The 15344-nt window shown below is 44.7% G+C and overlaps 1 protein-coding gene across 5 annotated transcripts in view; it reads right to left on the reverse strand.

The window, feature by feature from the left end:
* The window catches only part of RGS6 (regulator of G protein signaling 6), a 585560-nt gene that overhangs the window by 353385 nt on the left and 216831 nt on the right, over positions 1-15344 (reverse strand). The gene's annotated exons all lie outside the window — the stretch shown is intronic.

The following is a 15344-nucleotide window of genomic DNA, read 5'->3' on the forward strand; positions in this document are numbered from 1 at the left end:
ACATTCCCCCTGCAAACCCTGCTACTGCCTAATTAGACCTCTGGGGTGAAAACGCTCTTACATATCACAAGTCCATTTTAACCCCCCTCGGCCACCACCATTTGTACTGCTCTCCTAGACGGCCAGTCCCTTCAGTCACAGGTTCACAAGCCTGCCTGCACACTGGAATTATCCATGAGATGACAGAACTCCTGGGACCCAGGCTGCACCCCAGATAATTACATCAGAATTTCCAGGAGCGGGACCCATGCATCAGCATTTCTGTAAAGGTCCCCACGTGATTCTACTGCACAGTCAAGTCTGAGAACAAGGGCTCTAGGCCATTTCCCCAGTGGAACCGCATTACCTCACCGGCACAGAGCTGAGGTCCCAGCATGGCACAGGGCTGTACCCAGGTAGGTAAGGACAACATCAGAAAATAACACCAAAGCCAGAGAACGAAGATAAAGTGGTTCCCCAGCCATCGCAGTAGATGCAATGATCCAAACAGCTGACATTAGAAGGGGAAATTGCCAATTGTTGGGCGTTTGGCCGCTGTGCTGGTGAAAGTGGTTCAGAGCTTCATGTTATATTCAAAAAATGGCATGTAGTACATCATAATTGGTAATCAGAAAACCCATCATAAACTTAAAGAATCCAAACCACTAATAATTAAGGTCGGAAACCAGAGTAAACCTCCATCACAGCCCAGCTCATTACACTGGGTTTTACGACACCCTGGGGACAAGCCATTTCTCCTGAAATGACACAATTGCATCGAGCAACCACATACACTATTACTAATGTGCCACGAAGGAGGTTAGTTCCGGAAGATCATATCCTGGGTGGGAGGTTGAATAAGCTGACCTTTAAGATTCTCTTTAGTGCTGGCAAGTCTTTGATTCCAGGTGACAAGCCCCGAGGGTTCTAAAGAATGCTAGGAAGGAAAGGAATGACCTGTGGTCTGCCTGGGGACACTGCTCTGCTCCAGAGCTAAGCCAGGAGGCACAGAACGCCCTGCTGCTCAGACAATGTCACAGGTTGGATCTGGCACGGCTGCAAGACCTGAGCTGACTAGAGACAATCATTCCGGTTCCAGAAAGCCGGGGGCGTGACTCAAAGTGACAGCCAGGAGGACTGTGGGGCGGGGGGGGGGGGGGGGTGGCCTGCACTCCAAAGGGAACAATTCGTCTCTCCACCTTGTTTACTGGCTTCCCAGAAATCCAGTAATGAAGGCTGGTGAGCAAACTGTGCCACAGTGGAGATGCCTGCTTCGCTCTGATCACCTTCAGGTAGAGGGCCAAATTCCCTCAGGGCTTTTGTTCCTGCCCACTACCGAGGGCTGGGTCACCTCTCCTAGGCTTGCGGAGCACCTCTGAGAAGCGTTTCTCTTAGTGTGCAGCTTGGTAACCTGGTCATGTCCCTGTAACTCATCAGGGTTCCCTCGTGACCACCAGCCTCACCAGGGAGCGCCAACAGAGAAGGGATGCGGGGTCTTCCCACTGACTGGGAAAACAGCCATCAGAGCAAACAATGAAACAGCTGGAGAAAGGCATTTGCATAAGTAATTAATTAATTAAGGTAGGCAGAAGGAACATCTATGTAGAAAGGAAAGATTTGGAAACTTGAGTTAGCCAGGATGAAATTAATTACAAATTGCTTTCATGTCAGTTGGCTGGAGCCTGATGCCGAGGCCAAGGTCAGACATCGGACTTCCCACACTGCCTGCTTAGCGCTTTGCAGGGACATCGAACACCATGAACACAAACTACTTCCCTCGTCCCCATCAAATGGTCCCCCAACATCTCGTTGATAACAAGAGGGATAGACTGGGAAAACGGCTAAGTCTCCTTCTGAAAAGTGTGTCAGCATTCAGGCAAACGTGGTCCCCAGTGAAAAGGAGGTAAACTGCCTTCATGTCCCACCACTGTCTTTACGCTCCGCTTTAGGCCAGGCCCAGCCCACCTTCTTTTTGACACTAGGCTTTAAACTTGTGGTCCCAGGGAGTGCCAGGATGCAAGGCCCTGTAACCCAGCCCATCCTACACCAGAGGCTTCCAAATTATGCACCAAAAAGAACCCTCAGGGCCTGGTTCAGGGGTACCACCTGGGTTTCAACAAGGGGCCAGTTTTTCATACAGCCCGCCCGCCCTGTTGGCCCTTGGAGTGGGATAATTTCTTACTGTCTGGAACTCTCCTACTCTTTTCAGCACATTTTACAGCTCTAGTCCCCACCCCCAAAATGCCAGTAGAGCTCCCAGTCATCAGAGAAACCTAAATACGCCCCCATTCGTTTCTGAAAGGCCTGGGGTAAGGGTGACAATAATGCGCCTGGTAGAAAATGCTTCACAGGCCATCCCTACTTGTGTATGTCTTATTGGGGCATGTTTTCTGCTAAAGCTTCCTTCAAACCAGTGTTTATAGTTTACAAAGCAATGGAATGCTGGCCACTGCTCCCCAGGAAGCCAGAAGCCCCACTGCAGAGCTGACCCAGGTGGTCACCTCGCAGCGGCTCCCACACGGCAGCTGCTACAACTGCTCCAGTGACTAGGAAGGTACTGCCCTGTGAAGTAAGCCCAGGTCATCCCTGGACCATTCGCTAGAAAGTTCCACTGTGTATTGCACTGAAATTTCTCTCTCTCCAAGACTTCCGCCTGCTGGGCCTGCGTCTGACCTCTACAGGCCACAGGAAATAAGTTTATTACCTCTTCCACCCAGCTGTCCTCTAAATATTTGAAGAAAGCCGCCTTAAACTCTCCCAATTTAGCAAGGAGACTGACTCAATTCTTCTTACACAGTTTTATCATTTTGAGATCACTTACTATGTCTCAGTCACGTCACTGGTGTGATCTCTGATGATCACAAAACGCCATCAGGTAAGTTTACTATCCCCATTCCACGGAGGCAGAGCCATTAGCTTGAATCTCCACGAGAAGTAAAGGGCACAGCCTGTATTGTTTCCGAGTCCACACTCCTTTCATTACAAACCTGTGGTCCCCACACCTGACTCCCAGAATCCCGTGGCAAGGTCTATTTTACAAATAGAAACACACAGGTTCTCAAGCAGATTTAGTGAACCGGAACCAGATGATTCTGATAGAACTGATTCAGAGATCGGCATTTAAAAACTGCTGCCTCGGGTTCCCCGGGTGGCGCAGTGGTTGAGAGTCCGCCTGCCGAGGCAGGGGACACGGGTTCATGCCCCGGTCCGGGAAGATGCCACATGCCGCGGAGTGGCTGGGCCCGTAAGCCATGGCCGCTGAGCCTGCGCGTCCAGAGCCTGTGCTCCGCAACGGGAGAGGCCACAACAGTGAGAGACCCGCGTACCGCAAAAAAAACCTGCTGCCTCATGTGAGAGTTAACCTCCTCAGCTTCCAGTTTCTCTTTTTGGGGGAACAAACTTTATATTTTAAAAATCAACATTCTGCCTACAATGTGTAATCCAAATGGGGCCTGACCAGTACGCTCCAGAATAGACCCACGACTTCCCTTACTCTGAGCTGATGTGCCAACAGTGAAATCTGAGTTTGTATTCCATCACCTGGAAGAGTAGGGAAAACTCCACCCAAAGGCACGGCCACCACTACCTGCCGATGCTGGAGATGCAACAGGGCCACTCACCTCTGAGTCTGTCCCTGTGGCTGCCTTCTCTCCATGCTCACCTCTGTGAAGCACATCTCTTGAAGACAATTAAAATTACACAGTGCCCTGATTTCAATCCTCCTGTAACCATGCTGAATATTTTCCACTTAAAAAAAATTAAGTTTTAATTAAGTTTTCTCATCAAAACACCTGTCCTGCTGATAATGTCAGGAAGGTCTGAGAAAGTAATTACGTGCACAATCTGTTTTTGACATACTTCTTCTCCACTGGGACATTTCTTCTGTCTCCTTTACTTCATTAGCAATCCCCCATTGCCATAGGAAGGCCCGCTTTCTTCTCTATTTACCGTAATAGAGACAAAGAACCGGGCTCCTTCCTTTGTAGACAGCTGCAACTCCTGCACTGAATGAACTGTTAGGCATCAGGTTCCACCTGTGAGTCTTCCTTGGCCCATTTCCCTTCATGGTGACCATCTACCAGGGCAGATAAAAGGGCCACAGCCAGAGTTACATGAGGACACTTTGGTGGAGCCTATCACTACGTTTCATATCCCCTCTCCCAGGCCAACATATCTAGCTGTTACACTTAGAAATATGCTAGACTTCCTGATTTCCTGGAGGTAGAAGTGATAAAAATGATACCCAATTATGAACACATTCAAAATTGTTTGTTTGGCATTTGGCAAACTAACACCAACACTCTCAATGCCCGGCTCTAACTCCTGATGCTAGTTTCCTGGAGTTGCTGTTACAAATCATCACACGCTGGGTGACTTTAAAAAACCCAGAAATTTATTCTCTCAGTTCTGGCGGCCAGAAGTCTGAAATCAAGGTGTTGACAGGGTCACATTACCTCTAAAGGCTCTAGCGGAGTAACCTTCCTTGCCTCTTCCAGCTTCTGGTGGCTCCTGGCAATCTTTGGTTTATAGATGTGTAACTCCAATCCCTGCCTCTGTATTTTCACATGGACTTCTTCCCTCTGTCCCCGTGTCATTTCTCCTTTTCATAGAGGGACGTCAGTCACTGGACTTAGGCTCACCCTAAACTCAGGATGATTTCATCTTGAGATCCTTAACTAGTTCCATCTACAAAGATCCTATTTCCAAATAAGGTGACATTCTCAGGTTCCACGTGGACATGAACTTGTGGGGACATTATTCAACCCACTACACTTGCCCCGAGGCAGTCCTATTGAGGTAGTCCAAGAGTGAGATGGGAGGAATTTGAAGCCATAACCAGGAACAGAAAGACCAAGATTCCTGCAGTTAACCCACTAAGGGATAAAGGTGATCCACTCCCTGTTGGAACCACTCATGCATGTTTTGTGGGTTTTTTTGACTCATCTTTCCAACTGGCATAAGGCAAACAACAAACCCAAACGAAGAGAGATTTGAGCATGTCTTCAGTTTAAATTTGGAGACATATGATCCAAAATTTGTAGACTAGAACCAGAAAAAAAATTGGCATGAATCATTTCATCATCAATAGAGTTCTTCCTAACCCGTGCCAGTCACTGGACTGTTATCTCTACTTTTGATCTTTATTTAATAAATCTGAACCTGTACTCTTCTCTGACAGCTTGTTTCAGGGTTCAAAACAACGGATTTCAGGGAATTTGGGCTCCACCATAATTTGGTCCCAAACTTTCTTTTAACCTATATTTCCCCCCTACTCATGACCCCTCATGCATTCTCTAATTGGGTCAACAGCACTTCCATTGAATACAGTTTCTACTTTCCAGCTTCCAACTGTTCCCTCCAGCTGGAATGCTCTTTGCTTTCTTCTCTTCACCTCTCACCCCAAGTGGTGCTTTTAGAACATGTTGGCAAATTCTTCAAGGCTCCTCCCATCAAAAGGTGGACTCTAATTCCTCTCCCTTTGACCTGTGTCCCTACAGCCTGGCCTAGTGACTCACTTCTAACAAACAGAATGCAGTGGAAAGCAGAAGTAATGCTGATGACTTCCAAGGTGAGGGCACGGAAGGAGGTAGGACCCCTGCCTGGCTCTCTACTCTTGTGACACTCAGTGGAGCCCAGCCAACCAAGCTCTGAGAAGCCCAGCAGCCACAGGAAAAGGCCAGGGGTAGATGTTCTGGCCACAGCCCCAGCTAAGGTGCCAGCCAACAGCCAGTACCAACTGCCATAGAGTGAGGAAGCTTTCTGGTGATTCCAGCCCCCAGCCTTCAGGCTACCCCGGCCGACACCAAGCAGAGACGAGCTATCTGCAATTCTAAAATTCCTACCAAAATTCCAGACTCATGAGCAAAATCAATGTTGTTGTAAACCATAACTATTGGGTGTTTGTTACGCAACATTAAGTAACTGGAGCACTCTACCTCTGGCCATCTCGACCTTTCTAAAATCCTTTTTTTTCTTAGATTACATAACAAGAGCCTACTTTATGACACCATATAACAGGTCAAACTCAACATGTCCAAAGTAAAACTCAGCTTTCCCCCCCTAATCTTATTTTATCCCAGTTTTCTATCTCAGTGACTGGAACCACCATTCACCCTATGAGCAAGCTAGAAACCTAAGGGTCATGCTAACACCCCTCCTCCAAACCACAGTCAATCAATACCAAGTTCTATTGCTTCTGCCTCTTCCACATCTCCAGAATCCATTCACAGCTCCCTTCTCCATAATATGCATTTGAGATACTGTCATCTTTCACCTGGATGCACTAGTGCCCTAACTGCTCTTGCTACCACTCCACTCCAATGGCACTAGAGTGGTCTCTGCAAACCACAAATGGGTTCCCTTCACCTTCCCTGCTTAAAACCCTTCACTGATTTCCCACTGCTCTTAGGATCAAACCCCAAATCCTTAAAGTGGTTATAAGGTCTTACATGGTCTGGCCTCCACCTCCCACTCCAGATTCATCTCACCCTGAGATCCCCCTAGTTCTCTGGGCTCCAGCACCATAGCCGGTACCCTCTCTCAATTATGCTGTGCTATCCCTCACCACAGAACATGGGCACCAGCTGCTGCCTCTACCTGCAGTACAATTCTGCACCCCACTCCTTCCTGAGTGAATCTCTCCTCAGTCTTCCCTTAAATATCCCTTCTTCAGGGAAGCCCTTTGCCCCAGACATGAGATTCCTCTATTTTACATCTCATGTCGCACACTACACTAGTATTTGTGCGTGTGGTTTTTTGATTCAAGGGTGTCTCCTCTACTAGACTCAACTCCAAGAGGGCAGGAGTGGTGTCTTCTTTTGCTCTCCACTCTATTCCTAGTTCTTAACCACGTAGTGTGTGCACAACAAATATACACTAAGTGAGTGAACCATTTCCCCTCTCTTTAAATCTACCACAATATCTTGCTCCAAATAGATTTTCAATACATTATGAATGAGTGGAGAGGTTATTTCAAATCACTCCAAAGGGTTCTTGCAGCATAAAAAGCTTAGAAGAGAAAAAGTCGAAACTCAACGCTCAAAAATACAACCATCTTCCAGCTGTTGATCCATGAGTTCTCGAAAGAAAAGGTTCTCCTAGGGGTGAGGCAAGGGGGAAGCAGGTTAAAAACAGAAGATGTATCTTGCACACTTTTCCTTAAGGGCCTAATAGCTTTAGTATTTTGTCCCTTACAGACTCCCAAATTTTGTTAAGTGGGCAGTAGTTGTAAACAACACTACATGGAAAGAAATGGAAAGAGACTGGTGTCATGAATCCATGAAAATGAGACCAATTTATTATGGTTGTAATTTTTCTCTAATTTTTTAGGATAAAGGTTTTTTAGATTAAATATGCCAAGAAACATGATGGCTCTCTAAACGCATAATAGCCACATGGCCTGATCATGGGACATCATTGGCTCAAGATTCAGCAATAATCTTCCCAATTTTGCCAATGTCTCATCGATGGTTTTGAAACTCCCCAAAGATAAATCCAGTTGTTTCTTCAACTTCTTTGGTCTTCTTTACTTCACATCCCTAAAAGGTCTGTGACTGAAATGCTATTTACTAATCTGATGTTACCTTGGTCCTAATCTGGTGGCAATAAATATTACTGACATCAAACAAAGATTTTATTAAGCACTATCTTCCCTGCATTACTTTTTGTTACATACATTGTTTAAAAAAGAATGATTTAATAATCTAAACAAACCACCAAAAGAACTCTAAGTAAGTTAAAAATTTGGATTAAAAAGGCAAAAATATTAGACATTGGACCTTAAAGACACGTTCTGGCAGGAGAAAGGTCTATGGAAGGCTAAGTGAATATTCCCTTGGCTCATTCCCAGTTGCTAAAGGGTTCACTGCTTTCACCTTGACATTAATTACTCCCCAAAAGCTGTTAATAACGTTGGTAAAATGGGCCATATTAGAACCAATGACCTGCAATCCTCATCACTTTCATTTCCAACTTGAACAGTATAAGAGGCCAGTAGTTTCTCACTTACAATTCCGCAACAGAAATAAACGTTATTTAATCAACAACTGATCAAATAAAAGGCAAATGGAGGGCAGGGAGGAATAAACAGAGCCAGAAAATTTTCCCTCTCCACCCAGGCTTCCCCCCTCCTTTCTCTCAGGTACTTCCTGTGGTCTTTGAGGGCTATTTCTCTGCTACCAACTTCTTACACAATGACCACTGATTGTGTAAGAGCTTTGCTATAAGTCTGAGAGATGGGAAATAAGACTTCCTATAAATGACATTATTAATATTGACTTGTGTCCATCTGATACTGTGTTCGGCTCTTATTTCAGAGTGATAGACTTCAAGTTCCTCAGTGTATGAGCCCCTCCAGCAGTGTAAAGGACTCCTGAACCAACTGCCCCAGCACCTGCTCTTAACTGCCTCTACTAAATGAAGCCTCACCTGTGGATGAAAAAAGAGAAATGGAACCATCCTTGAACGTTAAATGCTGTAAATTGATTCTTGAAGGAACAAAACACAAGTTATATTAGGGGACCACAACTACTAAAACTAGTCTCGTGAAGAGCTGGACCCTGGGGCCCTATCTGACCATCAGCAATTGGCTGATGACTCTTCGGGGAAGAAAGAGTTCCTCTCTTCAAACCAATTGAAATGCCACTGCCCTTGATTCTCTCTGCTTTACATCAGAAAAACTCATGAAACAGAAGGAAGTGATCTCAGAGACCCACGGGACTTCCCTGAGCGATTTTCATGCAGGCCTCGTGAAGCCATGATGCAGAGAAGGGGACTGCATCAGTATATTTATTTTAATCACTGAAAAGTTTTCATTTATAATTCATAGGTACTTAGACTGCTTGGGATGCCTTATTAAACAGGAAGTCTTTTTTTTTTTTAACCTCTTTGTGACCACAGGAAAGAGAAACCTCTTCAGTGTCAATGTATAAGAATCAATTGTTACCAAAATAGAAGCTGGTGCCCACTAATTACAGTGCTATCCAACCGGCATTTATAAAATCATCATCACCGCTGTTTGAAGACAGGAACATGTAATTTAGCCTTAAGTGAGTACAATTAACAGGTTTTTAAAAACTCAGCAGTAACTATCTGATGACTGCTAAATATACCCATTCTTCTCTCTTAGAAAGTCTTATCTGAGTAGTTCCCCAAAGTAGGGAAGTTAATAGTAGGCATCAAGAGAGACATCAGAGGATAAAAAATTACTTGGATATATAGTTAATGGATTTCCCACTGTTAACAAGCATTTATTAAGGACCCAATGTGCTCCTGGATACTTTGGGGGATTTTTTGTTTAATGTAAAATCCGTCATCTAGGAATATAATTTGAGTCCATAGGGAACCCTATGGAACATGGGTACCTGAAGTTATTTATTTCTGGCACTAAAGTTTACAGTGAGTCCCAGGTCCTACGCAGGAATATACAAAGATGTGTTCAGTATTGACATGTTGGAGAAATCCAAGTGGGGACACAGACAATGAGAAGTGATGGGCTCTTGAAGGTACATCAGGGAGGGACCTCTTTGGAGAGTATGAGAAGTCGCCTGGAGACAAGGACTTTGGCCTGTGCCCTTCCTCGCTGTCCAGTGGAGAACAACCTCCAGGAGAACCACCATGATGACAACTACGAGACTTACAAGAGATTTCCGTCCCTTTGCACCTCTAGAGAGCTTAAGACATTTCCTAGAAAATCACCTCCTACAAAGAGGGGTAGAGAGTCAGAGCTGTCCCTACTGGGCCCACTGGGGCACTATGACTGGCCACTGACCAGAGAGAGGTCTGAGAAACATCAGCACTGGGAGAGGCGGATAGATGCAGCAGTTCCAGGGCTGTGGGCACAGAAGAGAGGGAGCCCTGGCGGAGCTGACGAGCAATATTCCCCAAATCAATCCTTAGGGAGATGGAATTTGCATGATGACCGGAGCTCCTGTGTCACAGCTCAGTCAGCAAAATGAGGAACGGGGCACTAAAGACCTGTGTTAATGCTCTTGAGCTAAGTGTTGTCCCCTCCCTGTGTCAATGTCCCCAACTACTGAGTGAGAAAATGGCTCCAGAAACTCCAGGTGAAGGCTTTGATCAATTGTACGGACTCAGAATATGCCCACGTCTCTGGATGCTGCCTTACAATGTAAATAGAGGACAGAGTGTTTGCTCTCATAAAACTTCCCAGATGCATGCAACAGTAAACGGTAAAGCACGTCCTGATACATGAAGTTTGTTATGTCTTGACAAGGTCCACTGCACATGTTACACGGAAGGAGTTAAAACGGTCCAATAACCTCTCTCAAGTCAAAGTAAAGGCAGCAGGGGTCAAGTCCATACTTATGAATGAAGGATGGAGACAGGCTTGCCAGACGCCCACCACAAAAAGTCTCATGCCTATCCCCGGGACCAAGGTCCAGCCCGCTGAAAAGCCCTGCTGCAACTCTCAGGCCAAGACAAGAAGCCAGTACAGATAGCCATTCTGGAAAGGGGTAGATTCAAATGTGACCTTCTTGGACGCTGGCCAGATGCTGGCTGTTATCACAGGTGCTTTTCCGCAGGTGCCTGTTTTGAGAAACAGTACTTTAATTTTGTAATGGACTTCTGTCAACATTTGTAACGATGTTTTTGTAAATCATTTCTCCCCTTCTAAATTGTAATAATAACAGTCACCAGCTCCTTCCTTCCACCCCACCCAGGCCTCTAAAAATGGAGAAAACAGCATGGTTCACCAGGCTGTGGAATAAGTCCTCTGCCATCAAACTGATGCTATCACCAGCTCTCCACCAATTAGCACCCTGTGTCACCACCAGCTAGCATCCTGTGTCAATTCCATCCCACTAAACACAGTTTTCTTAGACAAAGGTGCCCGTCATGTCACATCCAGGGCTTTGGAGAGAAACCACTAATGAAAATGATTATAAAGCCTTTTTCAACTCTAAAGATGTGATGTCTAACAGCTGAAACAGTAATAGGGCTCTAGTTCCTTTTTCGCCTACAAAAGATCTTACCCAGCACTCTAGCTAAATGTGAATTTGATTTACTTTTCAAGAAGCTGGTTATGGCCACTGGTGCCCACAAAGCTTCTCTCCACCTTGTTATAAAGACCATGCCCATTGCAGGGGGAGCAGCCTAGCACAGAGTGATACGGTTACTGGTAAACGATTACATAAGGCCAATTCCATCAAGAAATGTCAGGACCTTTTTAACTTGGAATTGGGGAGAGAATTTCTCATCTTTCCTTTGGAATGAATTAGTGGCATTTACAAATCTAAATGGTTTGAAATAACAGGGTCAAATGGGAGGAAAAGTCTGACCAATTTTTGTTGTGATTTTTGAATTATTATTTAAATATGCAAGTGTAGGCACAGAATACCCAGTGGTGGAAAAAAATCCGCCTGAGAAATGTGAAGTGCTCTCATAATGAATGTGAAAGATTTAAGCCTTTTGGGTTCCAATACTTGATTCAATATTTTTATCCTCTTGGTTGCTTTCTTTTCTCTTCTTCCTGGATTTCCCTAGTTCCTACTGTTGAATGGATAGGCAGAAACCATATGCAAATAAACCTCTGGAGCTTAGCTGAGACTCTACCTATCAAAAGATTTATTGCTTTGTATTTTAATGCTCAGTGCCAACAGTATTTCTTTGTCTTTGTTTTCTGCTTATTAAACGCAAACCAAAATAATCCTGCTTCCCCACAAGGAACAAGTTTTCAACAAAAAAGTTAAATTAATAGTGATGCATATGGACCACAGATATCACTAAACTGCCTGAGCAGAAGGTAGTTTATGCCAGGTGACTACACAAAGCCACATAATATCAAGTGACTGAATTACACAGGGTCACTGGTTGTGAGCAATAGAAATTCTGTCCAGCTACCTTCAACAGAAAAGGGATATATGGGAAAAACACTGAAGAATAGAGAATTGACAGAAGTGTTAGAAAACCAGGCAGAAACTACGGGTGGCTGCCCCAGGATCTAGCTGCCTCTGGCAGGGCAGCCAGCACCAGCACACCGGCCTGCAGGCTGCTTCCCACTGCCCAGCAACACTGCTGCCTTAAAACCTCTCTCAGGCGTCTCCTGGCCTCTACAATACCTTCCTCAGATCCAAAGTCCAGAATAAGAACACTGATTGGCCAAGCCTAAGTAACGTACCCCTGCTCTAGCCACCGGGAGGCAGGGAGATGGAGTATGCAGCCATCTCAGCTTCTGAGATAGAAGGGATCTCCCTCCAAGAAAGAAAATCCAGGTAAAGACCCGCTGCAGTGAAGTGTGTTTCCATCAGGGAGGATGCAAGTATAATTTGACCACAGGGAGAGTGACGAAGACACCATCCCTTCCTTTTAGGGTACTCGTATGTCCATTTGTGTGACGCTGCTGCAAAGGTATCAAACTTCTCCATCTCGGCAGAGGTCTCGGTCAGTTTTACACTTGCATTCTGGTTTTTAGTAACAGGTGACATAACTTACCTTCTCATTCAGAGTATCTAGCAGGCCCTTGGCACCTGAGGATTCCATATCTGTGTCTCCTATTCTTAGTGTGTAAACTTTACATGTAGAAATGCTTTACAATAGTATTCATACCTACCATATACATACAAAATAACCTATGCAAGGCCCCCGGCACAAATGTGAATGAAACTGGTGAGGAAATCCTGCTTGACACCTAGTGGTTGCACCTCAGTTTGTAGTGTTTGAGAATCTGGGGATCCTATAAAGTTTCAGCATGCCCCTCACCATGGCTTTTCTTCGTTGAAAAGTATGCAGGGTGGGGTTAGAAAGACAAAGGACCTAGAACATAAAAATGAGAGAAGTCATAGTCTAAGGTAACCTCTTTCCATTTCACGTAGAAACTACATGAGATAACATCTTAACATTTTTCAGGGGAATAGGTTCTTAAGTTAGCATGTAAGAAAACGTTACAAAAAAGGAAGGAAGGAAAGAAAGGAAGGTGGGAGGGAGGGAGGAGGGAGGGAGGGAGGGAAGGAAGGAAAGAAAATAGGTCAGCGTAACTGAATGTTTATATGATAACCCACTGAAGTGACAATTTGATGGGCAGCATATTCCAATGAACAAAGCAAAAAAAAAGTTCAAAGACAGCTTTCCTAAAGTAAGCTTGGTAAGTTTCACTTCCTCATACCTCAGTTCTCTCACAGTTACAGAATATTGAACACCTAACATAAACCATGTATTCGCTCTGCACTGGTGATACAAGGTCAGTTCCTTCTCTGTAGCTATCAATACAGAGAGTGTCTCCTTGCGGGGACAGTGGGAGCATGAATTGGATCCATCCAGATATGACATAATTCCTCAGGAGAAAGGCTGCATCAATCCACTGCATCTGTGACATGGGCAGACAAAGTCACTCCGGCAAGTGGGGGAGGCAGCTCCAGCAAAGCAGGATTTAGAAGAGGGAAATGTGATCATTGCCAGAAAAATGGTGCAATGAATTTCCTTGCATTCAAAATCAGATACACATCACTGTCCAAATTAGATGCTCAGAAACAATAAAAAAACTGAGATCATGCGAAAATGTTCTAGCTAGGTGTTTCCTCCTCCTTTTTCTATTTCCACAGTAGGTTTAACCCTAAATACTTAAGACATCCTACTATTCAGGAAAATAGATGTTATTTTAATAACCCTCCTAAAATGACACCATGTAACCATCTGTTATGAACCCTTGCAATCCTGCGTTCTCCACTCATCTCCGAATTATCAGTATCGCTACAGCCACCCACCCGTCCAACCACACCCCCCCAAAAAAATGTCGGGGGAAGAGAAGGAAAGAGAAGTTTGGCAGGAAGAAAAGGAATTAGGCTCCTCAGAATACATTTTTGTTTACTATTCCTCACCTCTTTCTCATCCTATAAACAGCTTTTAAAGTGGGGACAAATTCATAATATTAGATATGAAATACATGCCAGAAAGTGGAAGATACGGAACAGGGGAAAGGAGGACTCAGGGAGGTTTAGAGCTGGAAGGGAGCTTGCTGATGATTCCACCCTCACATTTCCCAGCTGAGAAAACTTGAGGCCTGTGTCTTTGGGTGAACCCCACAGTAGCAGCCACTCAGCACCGTGCCAGGTCTAGAACCAAGTGAATCTCTTGCTCCACAGGTAAGGAAGCTCAAGACACCAAAATACTGTGAAGTTTATAATATAAAAATGCTTAAGGCCAAGGTGATATCGTGTTAAATGTCACACAGAGCAAGACACTGATCCTACCCTAGTGGTTGGCAAACTCAAGGCATAAGACAGCAACTCAACCACTGCACGCATACAAAATTAAACTATTTTAAAAACATGTGGGAAGCATATTAAATGGCACATTCCCACTTTAATTTCTGTGCCCAGAGATCTAATTAAGGATTATGTTGTGTCCATAGAACCATGGAAAATGGAAATGTCTCTGTAGGATTAACTCTGAAGCCTCAACATTTTTGAAGTATTAGATATCATGCCAGGCAACTCTAAAACAACTAGGTGTGGTCTTCGGGGAAAGGAGATGTTCATACCATTTCTAACAGATGGGGCATTGGTCACCACATATGAGAAGACAGTAGCGACCAATCAAAGACAAAAACCTTAGTGAATGTGGGGTGTGTGCATAGACCTATGTGACACCTATCCTTCTAGAGATGGCCAACACACTCAAACGTAACTGGGTGCAGCAGGAAATCACCAGAGAGCTTCAATATATAGGTACTCAAGTCAAAGCTGACAATGGAAGAAAAACCATGGCAGCAATATAAATGTTAAACTCAAGGGGGCTGATACAAGTGATTAGGAAGCCAGCACACAGAATAATCTAGGCAAAGAAGACTAGCTGCTAGGGATGTCAAATGGGCTTCATTTTTTAATGACAACTCCAATCAATTGAAAGCGGTTGCCTAGAGATTTTTGTTGAGAAAGTCTATGTTGGGAAAGAGCATTATGATCTGCCATGGAGAAACCCACTTCTATGAAGAGTAGTTGATAAGATTACTGTAAGTATAGAAACACAGATTGAATATGAATGACACTCTCTAGAAGCAGCACTATGATGTCACCACCAATCACATAAGTGTGCATCCCATGAGATAAGAGACTGCTTAAGAGATAAGTGGACAGCTTACTACGTGCAAGCTTGGCTCATGGCAGAAGGTAGCCTTAGAAAGTAGAGGAGCCACACAATTAGGAACTTACCTAATGGTGGAGGAATGGACAACATCAGTTATGCCCATCCAATCAGACCCTGTGTTACCGTACAATACAGTATCTTCCCATCCTCTGAATGGAGGAAGCACTTGGAAAAGGCACATGTGGAAGGCATGGGCTTTTAAGGAGAAGAGGGTTATTGCAAACCTGGGAGAGGGGAAGTCTAGTAAATGCCCTGAAGGACAG

Source organism: Tursiops truncatus, chromosome 2 (assembly GCF_011762595.2).
Source record: "Tursiops truncatus isolate mTurTru1 chromosome 2, mTurTru1.mat.Y, whole genome shotgun sequence".
In the NCBI taxonomy this organism is placed as follows: Eukaryota; Metazoa; Chordata; class Mammalia; order Artiodactyla; family Delphinidae; genus Tursiops; species Tursiops truncatus.